Raw genomic sequence first — 12,680 nt, 5'->3', positions numbered from 1 at the left:
ACAAGATCTGTAGGTGACTTTGAAATACACCCCCTCCGAGAGCATATTCCTGTGCTCCCCACAGGCCCCAAATTGCACGGCCTTTCAGTGGGAGAAACACCTTTCTCTCGCCAACCTCCCAAAGAGATTTCCTGAGACCATTTGTCTTAGATAGCCCCACTCCTCTAGAACAGTGGGTCTCCGCCTTCCTCACGCCGCAGCCCTTTCATACAGTTCCTCATGTTGTGGTGACCCCCCAACCATCAAATTATTTTCGTTGCTACTTCATCACTGTAGTTTTGTTACTGTTATGAATCGGGCGACCCCTGTGAAAGGGTTGTTCGACCCCCCCCCTAGAGGGGTCACGACCCACAGGTTGAGAACCGCTGCTCTAGGAGCTCTGTCGCTATTGCCTGTCTCTGAAATGAGAACAGTCTTGTCTGGTCAGAACCAAAGCAACTAGAAACGAAGGCGTTAGTAGCTAGAAGCGGGTTCTGCTTCTGCCACTTAATATCCACGTTCCACTCAGAGACTATATTTGGTTATTTTCTATGTATACATATATATATTTAATCATTTTATTGGGGGCTCATACAACACTTATCACAATCCATCCATCCATCCACGTGTCAAGCACATTTGCACATTTGTCGCCATCATCATTCTCAAAACATTTTCTTTCCAGAGACTATATTTCTTTAGGTGTAAAACACAACAATTCTTTATGACAGTGGAAATTAGTAAGGTTGTATATATTGTTTGGTTTAGATCCTGAATGACAATAATCACTCAATTATTTTGGCACTAATAATAATAAAATTGGGTAGGTGGTCTTTTAAAAACAAGACAAAATATATGACAATAAGGCTGTTTCCCTTCCCGTCTCTTCCCCTTTCCAGTCAGTTTCCTCAGCGGCTAGTCATTTCCCCGGATGACTTTGGTCTCATGACTCCGCTGTGTGAAAATATCAAGTGCTTTCTCATAACTGACAAAGGTTAAAGTCTCTCTCTTCGCACTCAAAGCCCTTTGATTTTTGCCCCCAATAAAACACTATTCTCTTTTCTCTTCCACTCTATTTCACACCTCTTCTATTCCAATAAAAACAAACCAACCTTCCCTATGCATACACATGCCCTGCACACTGTGTTCACTCGAAAAATCCAGATCTGATTTTGCCTTTGATGCCTGGCTCAAGTGGCGCCCACTCCCCTAAGTCTTCCCTAGGCCATAGTAGCCCCTCACAGGTCTTCATGGACTTAATCCTTAGGAACGTGTTGCTTACCATGACATGACTATCCACATAAATTTTGTGTTTAAAATCTCTCTATAAAACCAGTTGCTATTGAACTGATTCCAATTCATTGCGACCCCATTGTCCCACAGGGTTATTTTTGCGCAGTAAATTGTCAGTCCTGTCTTCTGAGACTCCTGCAGCAGACTCAACCTCCAACTTTTGGGATGAATCATTTGTACCTGAGAAAAGGGGATGGTGGCCATAGCTGGCCTCCTCTGACTGCACAAAAGAGAAGGACAACCCGGCTCCTTACCGGTCCCAGGCCTCTCACCTTGGGGCAGAGTTCAAACACGCTTCTACCCTCGGGCCTTCTTTACCCCGTTCTGACACCAACGGTCACTTCAGCAACACTTTGCTTTTCAGTGAAGGGTTTCACTGCCATGGCCACACTGAACTCACAGACAAAATCCACAATTGTGGGGGTTTATTAGGGACTTAACAGGTTACCACCAGTCAGGATCAGTAAACAGCGAGGATACAATCACTGGTCCACAGCACCGCTTCTCTTTAGCCAGCAGCCAAGTCCCTCTTTCTGGTCCTCAGCCTCTCAGCCAGGTGGTTCCTTGGCTTCTGCCCCTGTGGGTCTGGAAGCGCCCCCTGCCGCTCCTCGTCACTGTCTCATAATCTCAGGGTTCAGGGTCATAGCCTCTCTGCCCTCTCTGGATGTGTCTACATGGCTCTGTCTCCATGCTGTGGCCTCTGGTCCTCTGGTCTCAGCCTCCACGACTTTAGACCTGGATCTCAAATATGCTCCACTGGCGTCTCTTCTTCCCTGATGCTCCTGGGCTTCTCGGTTCCCGCTCCCACGATGGCTCATTCTTACAGCCAGGGGAGTGGCATCTAAAATGGATCGGTCATCTCTGTCAGTGTTTCACACACCGTATTTGCATGGTCCTACCCAGTCCTTTGGTGAGGGTTACAGAGACCCAGACAGGAGACTATCTTAAGACATTCCATTTCACCACACTAACCACACAGGGACTCCCTACAATCTTTATATGCGTCTCTCATTCAGATAACTGAACTTCTTCACATTTCTAAAGCAGGGCTTCTAAACACCAGCACTGTTGACACTATGGGTCAACTCATGACCGTGGGAAGCAGTCCTGTGCATTCTAGGATGTTTAGTCGCATCTTTGACTTCTTTTCACACGATGCTAGCAACAATACCTCCACTCCAAGTCATGACGAGCAGAAGGTCTCCAAGCATTCCCAAATTTCCTCTGGGGTACAAAACCGTCCCCAGTACGAACCGCTTCCAGAGATCAAGCTCGGCGATTGGAACATGGGTGGCTCTCAGTGAATGCTTATAGAAGGAAGGAAGCAGCGAAGGAAGGGTGGCTTAGCCCATTTTCAATCTGCGACAATAGCGGACTACGTAATTAATGCTTTCAGGAGTTGGAAGTAGAAGTATAGCATTCCACAGAGCTCAGAAGTAGCATAGAAGCAGGGAACACATATTTTTTATGCTCCAAAGTGCTTAGGAGTTTGAAAGGATGGTAAGAATAGACTGATACGGTTAGATCTCCAGGGTTTTACGTGTCCAATTTCCAGACAACTCAGACTTGCTCTTTAATATTAGGTAAATTTCCCCTCACGTTGAAATGCTTGAACTGAGCCTCACAACAAATTCTTCAGCACAAGCACCTTCACTTGCTGCACGGCAGCTTTTAGATCATTGACAGGCTTAGAGCCGTTTCTTGCACTAAAACCCCAAGCACGGTCATCCTTGATTCTGACTTATAGCAAACCTATAGGCAGAGAAGAACCATCTCACAGTGTTCCCAAGGTAATAGTCTTTGTGGAAGCAGGCTGCCCCATCTTTCTCCCAAGGAGCGCCTGGTGGGTTGGCACTTGACCTTCCCATCAGCAGCTAAGTGATTTAAAGACTGCAGCACCAGGGCTCCGTTCTCTTGCATCAAACAAACAAACAACAAACCCAAACTCACTACTATGCAGTTGATTCCAACTCGCATCGACCCTATAGGACAGAGTAGAACTCTGCCTTTCAGTTTCATTAGGGGAGCAGGCAGCTTCGTGCTTCTCCCATGGAGTGGCTGGTGGGCTTGAACCACTGATCTTGCAATTAGCAATCCAACTTTTACCCAGGGCTCCTTCTTGCATTAAAAACTCACTTCCCTCCAGTCGATCCTAACTCATAGCAAACCTACAGGACAGAGTACAACTGCCCTGTTGGGTTCCTGAGGCTTTAAATCTTCATGGGAAGTAACAGCTCGTCTTTCTCCCGCACAGCAGCTGGCGGGTTAAAATAGCTCACCTTGCAGTCAGCAGCACGGTTTGCAGGCCACCATACCAGCAGGACACCTTGCTTGCAATAAAGCAGAGCTACGGAGGATCTGTACACATCTGCTTCAATTCACTTCCATATTTGACGTAGAGAATGGACCTCATTGGCAACTCAGGAACTACACGCACTGGTCTCGCTGCTGTAAGCCGTCCTCACAGGGCAGCATCTCTGTCTTTCTGAGCATCACTTTGCTCATTCTGCAAAATGGAAATAATAACTATAGTCTACATCATGGGGTTACTGTGAGAATAAATTAGGCCATGGATGTGAAGTAGAGAGCCTGGAATGCAGTAAGCACTTAATTAAAGCTCAAAGTTATTATTACTAATGCTGCAAATGATAATAATACTTCTTTTCCATTTCTCTCAAATGTCATAAAATATAACTGACATTTTATCGATGAGTTGTGAATAGAAACCAGAGCTTCTGATTCTAAAATTGTCACTAGCTCATAGTCATCTGATGATACTTCATTTATGAGAAAGGCCATGAGCTTTCAATTTTTTAAAGATCATTTTATGGGGGGGCTCTTACAGCGCTTATAAAAACCCATACCTCAATTAAATGAAGCATATTTGTACATATGTTGCCATCATTATTTTCTAAACATTTACTTTCTATTTGAGCCCTTGGTATCAGCTCTTTTTTTCTGTCCCTCCCACCATCATGACCCCTTGATAAATTATAAATTATTATTAGTTTCATATCTTACATGACTGCTGTCTCCATTTCCCCATGGTTTCTGTTGTTCATCCCCCGGTGTGTGTGTGTGTGTGTGTGTGTGTGTGTTTATGTGTCGATCATTGCGATCGGTTCCCCCTTCCTCCCCTTCCCTTCCCACCTTTCCCCACCCTCCTGGTATTGCTACTCCCATCTCTGTTCCTGAGGGGTTCATCTGACCTGGATTCCACATGTTGAGAGGTCTTATCCGTACCTGTGTACATGCTCCAGTCTAACCCACAGTGAAGGCATGACTGGGGTCATGATAGTGGGGCTGAGAAAGCCTCAAAGAACCAGAGGAATACTGAGGTTTTCATCAGTGCTGTACTGCGCCCTGGTTGACTCATCCCTTCCGTGTGACTCTTGTGTAAGAGGATGTCCCAACATCTATAGATGGGTTTTGGGTCACTGCTCTAACCCCCATCATTCTCAACAAGATGGGTTTTTTTTACTTGTTTATTTGGGGTCTTCTGATGCCTGTTATCCAATCCCATTGACACCTCATGATTGCACAGGTTGGGGTGCTTCCAAAAATTTCTAAGATAGAAAACTACATGCTGACTGCCTACAGCAAAAATTCCTTTTCCACTGGTAAATACCATCTTCATCTGTAACTCTCATCAGGAAACCCAATAACTACTTGTTAAGTACTTTGTGTAAGTACATGTCCTAGATATTGGATATAAGGCACCTGTGTTGCTAAAACAGAGCACCTGCTTGTTTGTAGCTTACCAGCCCACAAGCTCAAAGATTCTCTCCTTTAGGCTTTAAGAAATGAGCTAATAAGTTAAGCAACCAGTTGGCATCAGCTCCTGGCCTCATTTACTTTTTGGAATAAAGCAGGATGAGCAGCTGCCTCGGCTCAGAGCAAAAGCTGGCACAGATGCTCAGGGATATGGCAGCAGGTCCACGAGGAAGACAACTTCCTCTAGAGCAGCGGTTCTCAGCCTTCCTCAGGCCGCGACCCTTTAATACAGTTCCTCATGTTGTGGTGACCCCCGACCATAAAATTATTTTTGTTGCTACTTCATAACTCTAATTTTGCTACTGTTAAAAATCAGGTGACCACTGTGAAAGGGTCGTTTGACCCCAAAGGGGTCACAACCCACAGGTTGAGAACTACTGCTTTAGAGAGAGTCAATTGGCTAAGTGCATCCATGTGGGCAATTCACACAGAGGCAAATGATCCTCTTGTCTTAAAAAATGAACAACAGAAAGAAGCTCGGGGAAAAACTTAGCCCCAAACCAATATTATCACGAACAAAACTAGTGGATCCAATGGAACCAATAAAAGGAACTGAACTTCTCCAAGAACCACTTGGATAAAACGATTGGTCCTCTACGTTCTACACACATTGGAAGTGGAATCATGGATAAGTCTAGGTCAGTAGTTCTCAACCTTCCCAATGCTGTGACCCTTTAATATAGTTCCTCATGTTGTGGTGACCCCCCCAACCATAAAATTATTTTTGTTGCTATTTCATAACTGTAATTTTGCTACTGTTATGAATCAGGAGACCCCTGTGAAAGAGTCGTTCAACCCCCAAATGGGTCATGATCCACAGGTTGAGAATCACTGGTTTAGATGGTACAAGCTTTTGTTATTAACAATTATTAACAATTAATTAACAGTTATTAACAATTAATTAAATGTACTTGGTGCTTATTTATGTACTTGAAGCAACAACAAAAAGAGTAGGATGTGCATGTCTAGTGTTGTCATATGATGCCAGTCGTCAGATAGCATGGACTCTTCAATGGTCTGGTTTTACCCATTCAAACATAATTTATAGAGCTGTGTGGTGCTACGTGGTGGGACTTTACTGCGTTCAGAGCAGAACTTCAAGTCAGTTTATTTTCATTCCATCCCCTGATGAGAGCTTGGTTTTCCACCCTAGGTAGATTGAATCAGAACTTACATGTTATCAAGATCCTTGGGTGATTCTTATCTGTACATCATGAAGGTGATTGTGTTAGTCTGGGTAAACCAGGGAAACAAATCCACAGAAGGGTAATTGTACATTAAGAAATCATCTCAAATCAGTCTAGTCCAAGCCCATAAGTCCAACATTAGCTCATATGTCCAACACTGATCTACAAAGTCCTCCTCAGTCTCACAAAACACACGCAATGACACCAACTGCAGGAGGAAAGTCGAATCAGTGAGCATGCAAACATCTTAGAGCTGGCAGGTGTCTCCACACGGCTGCTCTAGGACCCAGGGCTGCATCAGGGTAGGTCCATGTGGCTTCTCCTTAGGGATGTCTCACAGGAAGTGAGCCTTGACAGCTGAAGCAGGGAACTGGCTAAGGCAGCTGCACCCTGGTCCAACCATCAGAAAGCAAGAGACCTGAGACTAGAAAGCAAGGCTCAATGAGCCATTTATCTTTCCATCCTTCAGTTAACCCATATGTGTTTATTGGCCAGGTTGGCCAATAAACCATAACTATCTCAGTGATTAATAAGAATCACCCAGGCATCTTAATAACATGCAGATTCTGATTCAGCCTATCTAGGGTGGGAAAACAACATCAACAAACCCCACAAATTCTCAGTAGGGGGTCAAACCAGGATGAACCAATTCAAAGTCTTGCATTTGATGCTGCCTTGAATAATGATTACCTATTGGACTGCTAATCCCAAGGCCAGCAGTTCGAAACCAGCAGCCGTACTGAGGGAGAAAGATCAGTCTTTCTACTCCCATAAAATATTACAGTCTTGAAAACTAACTGAGGCAGTTGCACCCTGTCCTATAGGGTCCCTGTGAGTCAGAACTGACTTGATGGCAGTTGTTTCTCTCTCTCTCAAAAGGTGCCAGTCTTAACCACTTACACAAACACACTCATGGTTGTATAGTGGGTTACCCATTGGCTGCTGACTGCAAGGTCAGCAGTTAAAACTCACCAACGTCTCCTTCAGAGAAAGATGAGGCTTTCTGTGCCCGTCAGGATTTACAGCCTCAAGAAAAGGGCAGAGAGGTCTGAGTCAGTCTTCTCTCTTTCCCCACTCCCCAGCCCCTCCCCTGCCCTCCCCTAGCGGATCCTTCCTAGTTGGAATCACCTTGATGGCGGTTAGTTTGATTTGGGTTTGGTCGTAAGAAGTATGGTGTCTTTTCTCCTCCAAATCGGGATCACTGTGCTGAATCGCATAGGACTCTTCCGGTCAATGAGATTCTCTCCTTCCCGCCTCCTCGCCGCCCCCCAGGTCACCCCCATTCGGAATCGCTTGGAAATTCTCGGGGCAATTGTCAACCCCTGGAAGGGAGGGCGGGCGGCAGCGGAGGTGTCGGCCTCGCTTGCCTGGCGGCGCCTGTAGGTGGAGACAAACGCCCTGGCTGCGCCGCGGCCCGAGCTGCTCCCGGTGCCCGGTCTGCCCCCGCCCGATGCCCGGTCTGCCCCCGCGCCCCCGCAGACCCCCACGTCCGGTGCCCGGTCTGCCCCCCCTCGCACCCCCGTCCCCCAGCGCCCGGTGCCCGGTCTGCCACCGCGCCCCCAGCGCCCGGTGCCAGGTCTGCCCCCGCGCCCCCCGTCCCCCCGCCTGGTGCCAGGTCTGCCCCCGCGCCCCCCGTCCCCCCGCCTGGTGCCAGGTCTGCCCCCGCGCCCCCCCGCCCCCCCCGCCCCCCCGCCCAATGCCTGGTCTGTCCCGCGCCCCCCGGCCTCCCCCCAGCGCCCGGTGCCGGGTTTGTCCCCGCGACCCCCGTCCCCCCGCCCGGTGCCCGGTCTGCCTCCGCGCCCCCCTCCGCCCCTCCGCGCCCGGTGCCCGGTCTGCCCCCGCGCCCCCAGCGCCCCTCGCGCCCAGTGCCAGGTCTGCCCTCGCGCCCCCGCCCCCCCCTGCGCCTGGTGCCCGGTCTGCCCCCGCGTCCCCAGCGCCCCCCCGCGCCTGGTGCCAGGTCTGCCCTCCCTCCCCCGGCGCCAGATGCCCGGTCTGCCCCCGCGCCCGCTGCGCCCCCCAGCGCCCGGTGTCCAGTCTGCCCCCGAACCCTCCCCACCCCCCAAAACCCCCCAATCCAGTGCGGGCTCGCTTCGCATCCAACCCCAGCGCGTGGGGGGGGGGGGGGGAAAGCGTGCCAGACTCGGCCAGGTTTCCCCTCAAATCTTGGCTTCACAAAGGAAGGCAAAGGACAAAAATGGACATTTTCAGGCTGGTGTTTCCATGCTGTTTTAAACCAACGCTCGGGCAGCACGCAGGCACAGACCGAATTCGTTCGATTTTGCGGTTCCAGTGCTGCCGAAAATTCCTCCTTGCTGTGGTTTTCAGGTTCTACACGGTCGTTTCTTTCCCTCCTCTGATTCCCCTTCCCTTCGGGGGTGGGTGACAGCCCCTTGGCCACTCTAGAACTGACCACATTTGTATCAGGCATCTATTGAAATCTTGCCTCTGCTTCCTTTTTGAAGAGTTGGCCTTCTCAGCCGGTGAACGGCGGAGAAAGAAGTTTACCAGGAAGTTCTGCGTTTTGTGTAAGGAACAAGGTCCAGGGCAGAGCATAAATCGGCTTGTATTTCATCTTCATGCAGTGGGGGGGGGTGGGGTGGTTAAAAAAACACACAAAATCAACCCTCCACTATGGGTCTTACTAGTAATAGATTGTGTCACCGTGTTCTCCTCTGAACTGGAATTGTGTGCGGTCTCATCTTAATACAAAAGGTTTTAAAGTGGCCACTGAGTTGAGTCTTCAATGCTATTACTTAAACATGAAGTTTTTGGAAAGGCTTGACCATGTGCTGCTTGCTTATTTTTGCAGTTGCTAGACACGCTCAGTCCCAGGAGGGTTTGCGAGAAAGGCAATCCCATCTCCACCCCCACTTCACATTCCCCCAATCCCCAGACTACACTATTTCTTTCCTTGGAAGCTCTCACTGTCTCCGCACACAGCTGTGTTTGCAGTGCCTGGAGACAGGTGGGGAGCAGGCTCAGAGGCCGAAGCTGCCAACTCCCTCTCCGAGGACTGTCTGAATAGCTATTATAATTTAAAGATCACACACAGACTTTTTTTGGTGGTGGTGGTGGTGATGGTCACTCACTATGCCTGTTTGTTGGGCAGGGGCAGCTGTGCCAACTTGCCAGACTGAAATCAAATGGCATGGTCCCTGCATTCTCCAATCCACACAACTACTACTGCCTTGGGCTTCTGCCACCTCTTTCCAGGGACCAGAGGAAGCTTGGTCCTGTAGCGTGGGCCAAGTTGTGGGACCAATTATGAATCTTGGGAGATTAGACCTTCCAACTCAAGAGGTGGACCTTCCAAAGCTCTAATGAACATGGGCAGTTCAGTGGTAGAATTCCTATCTTCTGTGAGAGAGATCGTTTGATTTCTAGTCAATGTAGTCGATGTGTAGCTACCTCCTGTCTGTCAGGAGAACCTCACACATTGCTGTGACGTTGAACAGGTTTTAGCGGAGCTTCCAGACCAAGACAGGCTAGGAAGAAAGGCTTGGGAATCTACTTCTGAAGCTCTATCAGTGGGAAAATCCTATAGATCACAACAGTCGGATGTGCAACCTGACTGGGCAGCATTTTGTTGTGTATGAGGTTGTCGTGAGTCAGAGCGGACTTGACAGCACCTAATAGCCACTTGGTAGGTTTAGTTAGGCTCACAAACTAGAGTTCTCTCCTTGGGTCAAGTGGTCAGGTTGATCAGGCCACATCAGGCTGGTTGTGTTTTCAGATTTCAGAATCACCCCACTACTTCAACCACGAGGTCTTTACCCTCCAACACCCAGTCTCCCTCGGAAGCACACACCTTTGCTTTTTCCTCTTCTTGGAATTGTTCTCCACCTTCCATCCCTCTTCTCTGCTTAGCAAACTCTCACAGGTCTCCCAAGGTTTGTCTCAATATAACCCCACTGAAGCCTCTCAGCTGTGCCCATATATTAATCTCCCCCGAAGAATGAAGAGTTCTATCTTCTGTTAAATATAATTGTATTGCTTGATTTGTAACTTATGGTATTATATTACACTTATTTTTAGGCCTTTCTCCCCTGATAGAATATAGTCTTGGCCAAGGTAAAGGACACATCATATTTACCTCATGCCTCCCAAACGAAGACACTCAATAAAATCTGTTGAGTCAGTGCTTGGCTTCTAAACATTTTTAAAAGGACAATTTGTTTCCTTTCAGGTTCTCCTCCTCCAATGGCAAAGCATCTATGACCATGTCTGTAGAGCAGAAAGGGAAATGAATTTCATAGCCCAGAGACATCCTTCTAGTTTATGATAAGGAAAGGGCAAAGATCATGTGAGGTAGGAAACTTCTATATCCGAGACCCTGGCACATCCATCAGGTTTTACCTAATCCTAAGAGAGCAGACCATCCCGGCAGCCACAGGAGCTTCTGAGGATAGAGCTCTCCCATCACTTTGGTGTAGACTTTAGAGTTATATCTACGGCTTGCTATTGATTAAACTTTCTGCATTAAGCTATAGGAGTCCTGGTGGCATGGTGGGCTGTGACATTGAGCTGCTAACCCAAGGTCAGTGATTCAAACCCACTAGCTGCCTCATGAGCAGACACTAGAGGCTGTCGAATTCTGCAAAGACTCAGAGACCCAAAGGGTCACTATGAGTGAGGGCTGGCTGCATGACAGTAAGTTCGGAGTTTTGGGGATGCATTAAGTGGCTCAAGCCGGAACCCTGGCATGTGTTTGGAATCTTCTCCTTCCCTTATTCCCACGTCGAGTTTTCACCGAGTCACGTCAATCTCCCCCCCCCCCCCAATCTCTCTCAGATTTGTCCACTGCCTATCTACCATTGCCCTGTTCAAACCATGATCACTTCCTACCTGTACAACTGCCAAAGCCTTTGGGTTCGCCTTTCGGTTTTCTAATCTCATCTTGCATTGTGCCGCACCCTGGGCACCCTTCCACGACTGCAGTTAGATAAGTGTCTACTTTGCCTTGTTTGGTCTGACCACAACCCATCTTGGTGTGGCAGCCAGTTACTGTGCCTGAGGCGACTCAGAAGAGAGACTTGAATATCTATTTCCCCAAACCAAAGAAATGAGCAACTGCAAACCACACAAGGTACGGTTAGTTCTGACACACGTGGCTGGGGTTGCCGTGAGTTAGAATTGATTCACCAGTAACTGGTTGGTTAATTAAAAATTTAGCTACTTGATTAACATGCCATGTTGGCTAAACAAATCACAGTATCCATTCCTTAATTTTCTGGTCTGTAAAAATGAGTTTCTCCAAAGAAAGGCCTGACAAGCAACTTCTGAAAAATTAGCCACTGAAAGTCCATGGAGCACATTTCGGTTCTGTCATCACGAGTCAGAGTCGAGTCCAAGGCCCCAGGCACTGGCCGTCTTCCTTCAGGTCTTTGCCTTTTCCAGAGCACGCCTTACTTTGCAGTATATCCATCCATACACTGACTTTGAGGAATGCGCCTGCCTTCTCCCAATGAGCGCTCTGTTGGATCACCTTTCCCTTATCACAGTTTAGGGATAAAGCTGTTGATGTTTTCATTTATTTTATGTCGATCTCATCAGTCACAGCAGACCCAATGAAGAGAAGGCTCGTGTGTCTTTTGTTCAAATGTGTTTCCGTGTGTATCCTTTGCTGAGCACTGGCGGGATCTCAGGAAAGTCTTTTTGAATATATCCCTGTTGGAAGGAGAAATTCTAGCAGCTCATGCATCCCATGAAAATAATTTCATGCAAAAAAACGATCATCTGAAATGAGACCCAAAGATGTTTATGCACATGGAGCAAGCAAAGGGAAGACTTGAGTTATGATATGCTATCCCACGGCCTTTCTCCTCTGCTGTTTGAAAAAGAAGAAGGGAACAAGAAAAAAGTATTTGTTTCACAACTCCACCAAGACGCAGCCCTCCCCCTCTCTCCCCCTTGCCTCAAGTACATCCTGTACTTTTGGAAACATGTTGACTGGATATTTAAAAGCTGTGAACTGTTCTGAAAATTTCACATACTGGGTTATGGGCCATGTGTGTTTGATCAAAATTCAATTACTACACTGTACCGTACTTGGAAACCTATCATCCCAAGTTATGAAGTATGACGAAATAGGCGACCCTAATTGGTTCAGTATGGGAACAGTATCAACCAAGCTTGTTATGATAAATAGCTTCCTGTGGTAAAGGTTCTCTAGAGCTTATAAGTATCTTGGCTCACTCCTTCGGAGGAATAGGAATATTGCTCCCAAGGACCCCCACATCACCGTCCCTGCAATGCAGCCGTACTTCACAGTTTTCTTCAGCGTACGAACTTCCTACCCCCGCAACAGAAAACCACCGTGCGAGTTTCCGTTTTCCTGCGTTTAGATTTTGAGCCCCTGGTCACGTCTCTAGGTTCTGTTTTTCCTTCCTTAGGAAAACAATTTTTTAAGCTGTGAAGCATTTGAAATGCAGAAAAATGGAGAAGATG

Source organism: Tenrec ecaudatus, chromosome 1 (genome assembly GCF_050624435.1).
Source record: "Tenrec ecaudatus isolate mTenEca1 chromosome 1, mTenEca1.hap1, whole genome shotgun sequence".
Classification (NCBI taxonomy): domain Eukaryota; kingdom Metazoa; phylum Chordata; class Mammalia; order Afrosoricida; family Tenrecidae; genus Tenrec; species Tenrec ecaudatus.
Note: the sequence above shows the minus strand (reverse complement) of the source record.